We start from the raw sequence: 10,285 nt of genomic DNA on the forward strand, positions 1-10,285 counted from the left end.
AACGAATTACCTTTTTTCTTTATCACATTACTTTATAAAAATTGCTATATAAGTTTAAATGTTGTATTTAAATAAATTAATATAAATTATATATAAAAGTTTATAATAGAAATAATAATACGGTTTTATAAAAAATATATATGATTCTATTAAAAAAGAATGTGTATATTTGATTAAGAAAACACATAAATGAGCATATTTATATTTCTTTCTGATTTTATTAGGATAATAAGATAAAGTAAAACGTAATTTTACCTTTTGAGATAGAAAGCGCAAATAAGGATTTTATGGATCACTAAGATAATAAGATAAAGTAAAACATAATTTAGACTAAAAGGACACTTTTAGTTTTTTATTTTAGTTTTTTTTCTTGTAATATTTATGGTAATAAGCTAGCTTAGTTTATAATTAGAATGAAAAGTATTTTATTTCTCAAACTTAATTTATAATTAAAATGGAAATTATTTCATTCATTATTCTTAGAAATGTCTAGAAAAATTGGGATCCAAACACTCCAACCCTTTCACAATGTTAAAACTCAAACACATAAAACTTTCCTCTCACAAAATGAAATATTTGGTTTCCAATAGGTGGCTAATGATTAGGATTGGTGATAGGTATTTCACATAGGTGTATTAGCCATAAATTACAACCAAATGAATATTTGAGGAATTATAAGAAGAATGTGTAGGAGAATCTAAATATTATCAGACAAAAAGGATGAATGTCCAATTGTTGTGCTTGCAAATGATGATCTAAAAGAGGGTACATGTTGCTTCCTCGCATGGTGTAGATATGGAAAATTCTTTAATGTTTAACAATATTCCAACACGTCTATTTTATATTTAAAATAATGATTTAAAATCCAGGAAGAGAGAGAAAATGATAGAAGGAATCTCTAGTGTGTGGGTTGGGCCTTCACGTCCATGGTAGGAGGATTTCAATGTGTTTTTAGAAAGGGGTCATTGTAACCCCATCTCTAATGTAATAGTTGGAAATTTTACTTAATAAATTATGTTTTCCCATTAGATATTTGATATCAGGTTTGTTGCATATTTTTCTTAGAGCATTTGTTGTCATGTCCATATTTTTCTTAGAGCATATTTTGTCATATCCTAGTACGATTGTTGTGCCCTGGGGGGAATTATTTGAAGAAAGATTCTTTGAAGGAAGAGAAGATAATAATAAAGATGTAGCTATAGAAACAAATTGTTGAGAGGATAGTGAATAATTATTTGAAATATAATTATGTTAATTTTCATAAAGAATCAATGAAAAATTTTGGAACACCAAGATTTTGAAGTCAAAATATTACAATATAAGAGGGCTAAGACATTCCCTCCATGTCATAGAATTGTCTTTGAATGTTTGAACAAATTTGACATTTGTTGACAGGTATGATGCTTTTTATCTTGAAAATGCAACAAGAAAATCCTAATTTAATTTTGTCCTTGAGTTAAATTAGGAATTAAATTCTAATTCTAATTCTCATAGTAACTTGTAATAGTTAACTAAGTTAATATATGACTTACTTGGCTCAATTAATTCGAGTTGGGAGTCTATCTCATGTAGGGTGGTTCCTAAATTTTAGGGTCCCGGGTTGAGTTTATTTTGAGCTGTAATTATTTAATTCAGTTAAACTAGTTCCAACTGATGGATGAACTAGTGGGAGATCCAGTAGTCTGGTGTAACCGGCAGTAGGGTGCTGTAACCGGCAGTGTTGTACCAGTAAACTAAAGATTCACTCATAATTAACTCATGCATGTGAGATCAGAGAAAGACCCAATTGAGATTGGACTTCAGGAAAATGTACTATCAATTGTATAATCATCCAAATTGTAAAAATGGTGCATGCAATTAGAGGAAGGCCTATGAGGATATTAAATATGGGCTAATTCCCTAGGAAATTGCGCAAGGAAATAGGACCTTGGCAGGCAACAGAATTGGCTAAGTATTGGTCGGAGCTTGTTTGTGAAGTAGTGAGATAGATTGAGATAGTGCAGAGGTTGCTCGGGCTTGAGTAGAGCATTGTAATCTTCTCATATTTTTTTATTAATGCAATATACATATAGTAGGGGTTTTTAGCTATGGATTTCCCTAGAAAATTATTGTGTTATGTGTGATTAGATTCTTTCTCTTTTATGTTTCCTGATTTCATCGATCATTTATTGTTTCTGTTGATGAGTAGAGTAGATTCAAGTCAATTTTTTTAACATATTACAATTTGCAGTTTGAATCTACAAGGAATTTCTACATGGTATCAGACCTGAAATCACTACAAAAGTAGAAAATATGCGTTTGTCTTTTGCATGAGAAATTGAATTTGTTGTATCATACTTGAGAGCCAACAGGATGTTGTTATACAAATTGAGACTCGAATATGCCCTTGAGGGTAGTTTGAACTATATTTCTTGGAAGGATAGGATGGAGGCAGTGTTGGAAGACAACATGCTTAAGGAATTCATAGACAAAGACATTCCTAAGACAAATGATGCTCGAGATCTGGAAGAGTGTAGAAAGTGTGTGGAAAAGGCGAGAAGGATTATCCTAGAAGGATTTCAATATCATCTTGTCTCTAACCTCCATGGTAAGGAAACTCCATTTGCAATGTGCAATGATTTGAAGAACCTGTTTGAAAACAGAAGTGACCATAGGAATCTAGAATTGAAGGACAAGCTCAGAAATATCAAGATGGAGAAGGGTGACACAATACCGAAATACTTGACCAAGTGTTGGGCTTCAAAATGTCATACAAATATCACTCATTACCATACGTTTTTCAGCTATGCTTCTGTTATCGCCTAAAACTGCCTCAGGATGAAGGAAGGCAAAAATTAGGGTAACCACAAACCACGCTCAGTCTGGTAGCTAGCCCTACCAGAGCAGGAGAGGGCTCTTTCCGAGTCACGCTCAGCAGATGGATAGGCAAAATGGTCTGAGATGACTTGCAATGCGATATTTACCTTAGGCTAGTAAGTGAAAAAGGATTTTGGAAAACATTTTTGAAAGTGGCCGAGCTTCTGGGATGTATATGGGACTGGCGTTTAGAAAAGAACAGAGAATTGAGAATGAAGGCAAAAATTATTCCGTGAGGCAAGGTAGGCAAGAAGCACAACAATTTCAACTTAAAGTGACGCGGAATGGAAAGATTGTCGAAGATAGTGAAAAGGGCATGGTGGCATTGTTATAGACATTTGTGTGCCTTACAGCTCTAAGCATGAAATGTCCATAAACCAAGGGATCCTAAGTCCCTAAAAGTGTTGTTCCGGCCCCTAAAGGAACAAGGTCAACAAATTACAGCTTCTCCTAGAAGTTCTCCACCAGAAACTGCTCAGAATCAGTCAAATCAGGATCATTTCAGCTGCTCCACTAGCTAGCTGCGTTGCATAGCACCCAAGTACACTAGCTAGGTGTGTTGTAACGCACCTAAATGCACTACCAGGGTGCGTTGAGCGGGAAATGACAAATGGCAGTGTCATTCCGCGAGGTGGACAGACAATGGAAGCTTCCAGAATCTTCCCCAATGACACTTGCCTCACTGAGTTCGACCAAGGATGAGTAAGAGGCTCTCAGTCTCCAAGTGGAAGCAAGAACTGACAGAGAGAAGCCACTAGTCAGATCATAAGCTGACTCATCCTCTTTGCATACATCTATATATGGATCCCTCATCCCAGAGATCTAGAGGCTGGAATTTTGTACATTGCAGAGAATTGTTGTTGGTTTTGAGATAGATATCAGAGTATTGGGTGATTTATGCTTTGTTGGAGGTGAAGAGGGGACTTCTATGCTGGGAGGTTGATGCTGGATCAGGAATCATCGGTTGTAACTCCTCTTGGACCTTCTTGTTATATCAATAAAACTATTTGAGTTTCTCCTACATGCTTGTGTATCATTGATGTTTGTTATATTTGCATGTTTAGCTTAAATCTGATCCTAAGCTATTTATGAATATAAATCCATGTCTTTGTGTAGTTTTCTTCTTCTGTGATCTTACAGGAACTTGGTGAAGCTGGGCAAGTAAGGGAGCAGGTAGCTGGAAGCTGTCAAAGAGAAGAGAGATTGGATCTAAGGACTAGCGCAAGACACAGGTTGGTTCATCCTATTCCTCTTCGTTTATAGTTCATAAAGAATAATATAAAAGTAGTTTTCTCTGTTTGTTTCTAAGGTACTGTCACATCTTAGTGGGATAGGGTCGTTATGAATAGACACTTTTCCCGTTAACAAAATGGCGACTCCGCTGGGGATCGTGTCTAGTTAGTTTGTTTGTGTTTCTCTTGTTGTTTGTTTCATAAACACAGAAGTAGCAATCGAACTGCATTTGTCATTATCAAATGCAAAGTAGACATCTGCTACATCAATCCATTCACTGGATTTGTTTATGATTTGAACAGATGATTCAGAAATGATCTGATTACCCTTTGTGATAGCTCTTAGACCTCCTTTAAATCCACCCCCTGATTGTGCATTACTGATTGCTTTTACTCAGCCAAAAACCATAGATTAAACTGCAAACTGTGACCCAGAACCCGGATAGAATTCTCGTTTCTGCCCCAGCGCAGGCTCTGTGAAGAGATTCTGCATTTCAACGTAGTTCCTGAGAGGGCTACCTGCGCTGCAATCCAGTTCCTCTGTGTAACAGTTGCGTTGATCAGCCTAGCCCTGTGCAGTTGAGGTTCTTTGCTTCATTTTTTCAGTTTTGTCTCTGATTTTTTGCAGCCTGTGATCAGTGTGTGTCTGTTTAAAAACCCCTTTTCTTTGCCTTAATTCCACCTCCTTTGTACAAAAAGATTGTAGATGTTCTTTGTGTGTTTGTTACATCATCTACAGTTTTCCATTCAAAAAGTAGAATAGTCATACTGTTGTCCTTTGATCTGTCGTAAGTGTCGATTTTGATCTTAGGAGAAAGTTTATTTGCTGTTGACAGTCGATTATGATTTTACTTTTGCCTTTGGTTTGAATTTGTGACTTTCTAGTGTCGAAACGAGTATTTATTTCAAAATCATAAAGTGTCGTAATCTTCTCTACCTTTTGATTTCGAAAAGAAGCTTGTTTGTGTTTGTCACCTGAAAGCAAATTCAGATTTGTACATCAACTTTCTTTTTAGGCATCAATATTAAGAAAGTGAAAGCAAATACATGCATATGTGCATTTGCATATTGATAGCCTGCTTGGCTTGATTTAGGAAAAGTGCATTTACAGTGTGCTCTTTTGCTCTTTGAGAAAAGATTGTGTCTTGCTTTTCCTTTTGTAGCTAGGATTTTCATTGCTGAAAAGAGATAAAAGTTTGCTTATCATCTTTAGATTGCATTTTAGGAATTACATCTACATCTCGTGGTGATCCCAAAAGGAAAACTTCTAAGAAATATCAACTTAAAATAAATTGAATGAATCTAACAACACTTTGGAACTTAACGCACAACATTTAGAGGTCTAGGCTAGAGACGTATTCCGACGTCGTAAAGCCTGGTAACTGTTGTCCTCACTGATGGTTGGGTGATTCCTCCACTTTGATACGATAAGTGCCAGTACGGACTTGTGCTCCCACGTACCGTCGAGTATGTATTGGGAGACCCCTATAGGCTTAAAACTTTTTATCCATAGGAAGCCGTGTCGGCCGCCCTACTGATCGCAATGCACCGAACACAGCATTCGGGAAGATTGACTGCCATACCGTAAAAAGTATTCTACAGTTTTGCGATTGGTTTGGTACTCCCTCTACCTAGATCTCCAGAGCAATCCCTTTCGTTCCTTTTCAGACTCCTTAACGAAAAAGGTCCATCTGAGCACTTATCACTTCAGGCTCATTAAAAATCGAAGGAGACTAGAGTCATCTTTTGTTTTTTCTCGACTCTTTAAAACTGAAAAAACAAGTTGTGTCAAAGCGTCTAAAAATTTATTTTAAACGGAATATTCATAACCTTTTCCTACGTTGATCTTAGGTTGAGAAAATGGAGTCTAGCAACCAAGGAATTCCCCTTGGTGGAAATCCTAGTCCCTTCTCCTCTTGGGGAGATGTTGGTGCACCCCATATGGCCACATTGTCACTTCCAGGACTGACAATTGGCTTGCCAGTATGGCTCTTCTCAACCAATGTCATTCAGAACACCACTATTCCTGAACAATTGAATCAACAATTAGACGAGTCCAGAGTTGCCCACCAACCTTCTACTTCCTCTAATTCTTCCTCTCCTCCTTCCTCTTCACTCGATGGGACTGGCAAAGCCAAAAGTCAAGTTCCTAAGGAGAATAAGGAGAAGAAGAAGAAAGAGAAGAAGAAGAAGGAGCCAAAGGCGAATGGAGGAAAACGAGTGTCGTCTAACGAAAATCCACACACTGCACCGATCAGGCCTAAATCACCATGTGTCATTTGCAAAGGAGACCACTTTCACAGAAATTGTCCTTGCATCCCTCGGATACTAAGGGACTGGTCTCCTCGTTTGCACAATCCGGTGTCATCAACCTCTGATGATCATGTTGAAAGCACACCGTCAACTAGCGAAAGTGAAGCCCCAGGACAAAAAGGGAAAGCTAGATTTCCTTGTAAACTGTGCGAAGGAAATCATGCCGTCCACCGTTGTCCCTTCTTAGACGAAGCTAAAAGAGTTTTGGATGATCGTCCGGTTTCACCGTTACGACTTCCTCCTGGATATAAAAAACTCTTTCCAAGTCCGTCGCTAGTTGAAAATCCAGCTGGCCCGCTCAAGTGGTCGGTTGAAGCGCCTATCATTGAAGATAAACCATCTGAATCCATACCAGACGAAAGTCAAAAGGTCGAGGCGGCAGTTGACCCGGTCTTGCCTTCAGAGGTTTTATCTTCGGATGATATAGTCACTGAAGAGAACAAGGATGACACCGTCCAAATTCTGTTCATGAACACAGACTCCGACGAACATGGGGGCAATCTACCCATTCCTTTACCACAGGAAGGAAGTTCGTCAGAGCCATACCCGGCCGTCTACTCGGTCCCACCTCCAAGCAACCTAGTTGTCTCCTTCGACTGGAATCAACTAGGCAGACCCCGTTTACCAGCAAGCATACCATTCTGAATTATCGTTCAAATATATAGAATGGTCATGGTTGGTACCATCATAGATGAGGGGGATTCTGTGAGTATCCTTTCCTCTATTGCTTGGAAAGCGCTTGGTTCGCCATCACTGTTGCCTGAGATGAGAAATTTGATAGGCTTTGATAAAGGAACCAGTTGACCTTTAGGGATCCTTCCCAATGTGCCCATAACATTGAGAGGGAAGACAGTTCAAATGAACGTAATGGTAGTTCAAGGACCCTTGGATTATAATCTACTCCTTGGACGAGACTATATTTATTGCATGGGAGCCATCATCTCCTCACTCTTTAGAGTAATGTGTTTTCCGCACGAAGGAAGAGTGGTCAAGCTCGTGGACCAGCTTTCATTTCCCAGATCACGCATAGCAAATAGTCATATACCATCCCTAAATGGTCTCTTCACGCAAGAAATGTCTCAATCCCCAGTCCGTCCTCCCGATGAGCGCGAGTAATTCAGAGGGACATGACTGAAACCCAGGGGGCATGCGTCCTGGTCTGCTTCGGCAGGAAAACTTTGGGTATAAGGTAGGTTTCCGCGGGAGAATATGACTAGTCTGTACCCCGTCCGTGATTGGAAGAGGGGTTATTCTAGAATAAGATTCTCTTGTCAAAGTTATGTGAGTTGGCAGAACTGAGTCACTCATTGTTGTTTATCTCGGTAGAAATCGCCGAAGAAGTGTTTTGTTTGCACCGCGAATAGAACAATCTTTGGGTAACCTGTAAGAGGTAGGCCTCTCCCGGTAAAACAAATGTTTTATTGGACTAAAGAAGGGGTAACCTTGAAACCGTACTTTATACCTGGGGGCATGCAAACCTTTTGGAGTGCAAGCGAGGGGCGGCTATTTATTTTTTAAATTTTTAGGACCTATAACCCTTTAAACTCGTAGGATTAGTCGTTACCTAACTTGCATAAAGAAAGGATGTGGGGCAAAACTCTAAAATATGCCAATTTTATATGAGACATTCTTATCATATGACTGGATTAATCGAGCAGTTTTAGCACATAGTTGAAGCTCGTTAAAAAATAAACATAAGACATGAGCAAGTGTTTCCACCCGCGTTTAAGCTCGTTAAAAAATGAACTATTCCCTGGTAAATAACCACCGTGAATGAAGCATTTCAGCCATTAAAGCCTTGGTCGTGTTTTCACCGTCACCTCCACTTTTCCATTGGCTGATCATTCACCTCCATTTGATTGTTTGCCCATTTTGAGGAACAGTTGCGAAGAGTGATTTCACTAGCCATCCTTGTGACACTGACGTGATTGGAAAATTCCAACCCTTACCTGGAATCAGCTGCTACCCATTTTATCACTCGTTCCTCAAAAGACGAGTCTTCTTTAAGCTCTTTTCAACTGACTTGTAAAATATGAAAAGATTGCCGAGTTTTGGCCTTCCAGCTCGTTAAAGCGACCAGAAGCACTATCCCTCCTTTAGATTTTAATCTTTTTGGACCTGAGGGATTATTGCACAAAAAGATCGAGCGCTTGTTTTGTTCGGCTCGTTAAAACTATCGAAAATTCATCCCTTCTGTATTGTTTTATACTTTTTTGGACTTAAGGGATTAGATGATGAAAAAGGAATTTTGGAGTTACCTTTACGTACCTTTTCAGACTCTCTAAAAATGAAAAGAACCGAGTTATCTTTGTTGTTAAACTCGTTAAGAAGATTAATAGCGACAAACTTGTCTTTAGACGAGAACGAGTTTCACTATCGCTAGGCTCGTTAAAACATAGTGATGGGTTTGCCCGAAGGGAAAATTATAGAACAAGCATATGTTATCCTCCTCAAGCTTGACAAAAATAAAGAGGTACTGGTCAGCAATGACTGGGGAAAAATTGGGAAGAAACTCAAAGAATCTTTATTGGTAGCAAGTCGCTCTTGAACATGACACTTCCACTCTGTGCCTGAGTCGGGTTGGGTTGTTTCATTCACCGGTCACATCACCATGGTCACACCATACCATCCACATTTGGGGTAAATGCTACCAATCCATCACATAAGTGTCGCCGACATGTTCAAGAGAAGTCATCCAGAGAAGTCATCTGTGTCCCATCCACTACCATACATTACACTTCATTCTTTCATGACCGTCATCCTGAACCATATATCATCAGATCGTTTTCACCTCCATCAAAATCATTTGCTGCATTCCATGTCATTGATGTGGGATTCATCAAGGCCCTCCTTTGATGGATCGCTTCTTGTCGACATCAGCTCATTATCCAAGAAGTTGATCTAGGAACACCCCATTCAGTACTTTGAAGCTTGCATGCCTCAATGGCAAGTTTCTCACTTCCGGCGACAGGTATACATCAATGACCTTCGACCGAAATATTTTGCGTGGTGTTCGACGCCAAGTCATTTATTCACACCACGTGAATTGTACTGCAGTACCTTGAGGGTCATCATCATTATCGGTGATTCCTCTTGCGCTTGTTAACAGTTTACATCATTGACTGGTAATCAAGCGATGTCTTTCCATGTTCGACTTCAAAACATTTCTCACATGGATCGACTTGTACTTCGAGTGAAGATCAGACGAGATTGAAGACCCCGGATCTAGTTTCATCCATCCGGGCTGCGATATATATTCAGGAGAATAAAGACATTGAAATGTACAGCATTGCAGCACAGATAATCATCCTACCAAAAGGATGATGGCTCTATCAGAATCATTAGTCTACCATCAGACGATTGTCTGTCCTATGTACATGAAAATGAATTTATAAAGTTGAGCATGGGAATGCCCGCCTCAGCTAGATCATGAAAACAGTATGAAGATAATGTATTGTATTGTATCTTATTACAGGTCTCCTCCCAGCATTGAAAGAACTTCGGACCCTCCTAATAAAGCATTTCACCCGATAAACGGCCTCATACTTTAGGGGGCAACTGTTATAGAAATTTTTGTGCCTTACAGCTCTAAGCATGAAATGTCCATAAACCAAGGGATCCTAAGTCCCTAAAAGTGTTGTTCCGGCCCCTAAAGGAACAAGGTCAACAAATTACAGCTTCTCCGAGAAGTTCTCCACCAGAAACTGCTCAGAATCAGTCAAATCAGGATCATTTCAGCTGCTCCACTAGCTAGTTGCGTTGCATAGCACCCAAGTACACTAGCTAGGTGCGTTGCAATGCACCTAAATGCACTACCAGGGTGCGTTGAGCGGGAAATGACAAATGGCAGTGTCATTCCGCGAGGTGGATAGACAATGGAAGCT

This window comes from Pinus tabuliformis, chromosome 4_2 (genome assembly GCF_031772625.1).
Source record: "Pinus tabuliformis cultivar Carrire ecotype Pingquan chromosome 4_2, CPIR1, whole genome shotgun sequence".
Classification (NCBI taxonomy): Eukaryota; Viridiplantae; Streptophyta; class Pinopsida; order Pinales; family Pinaceae; genus Pinus; species Pinus tabuliformis.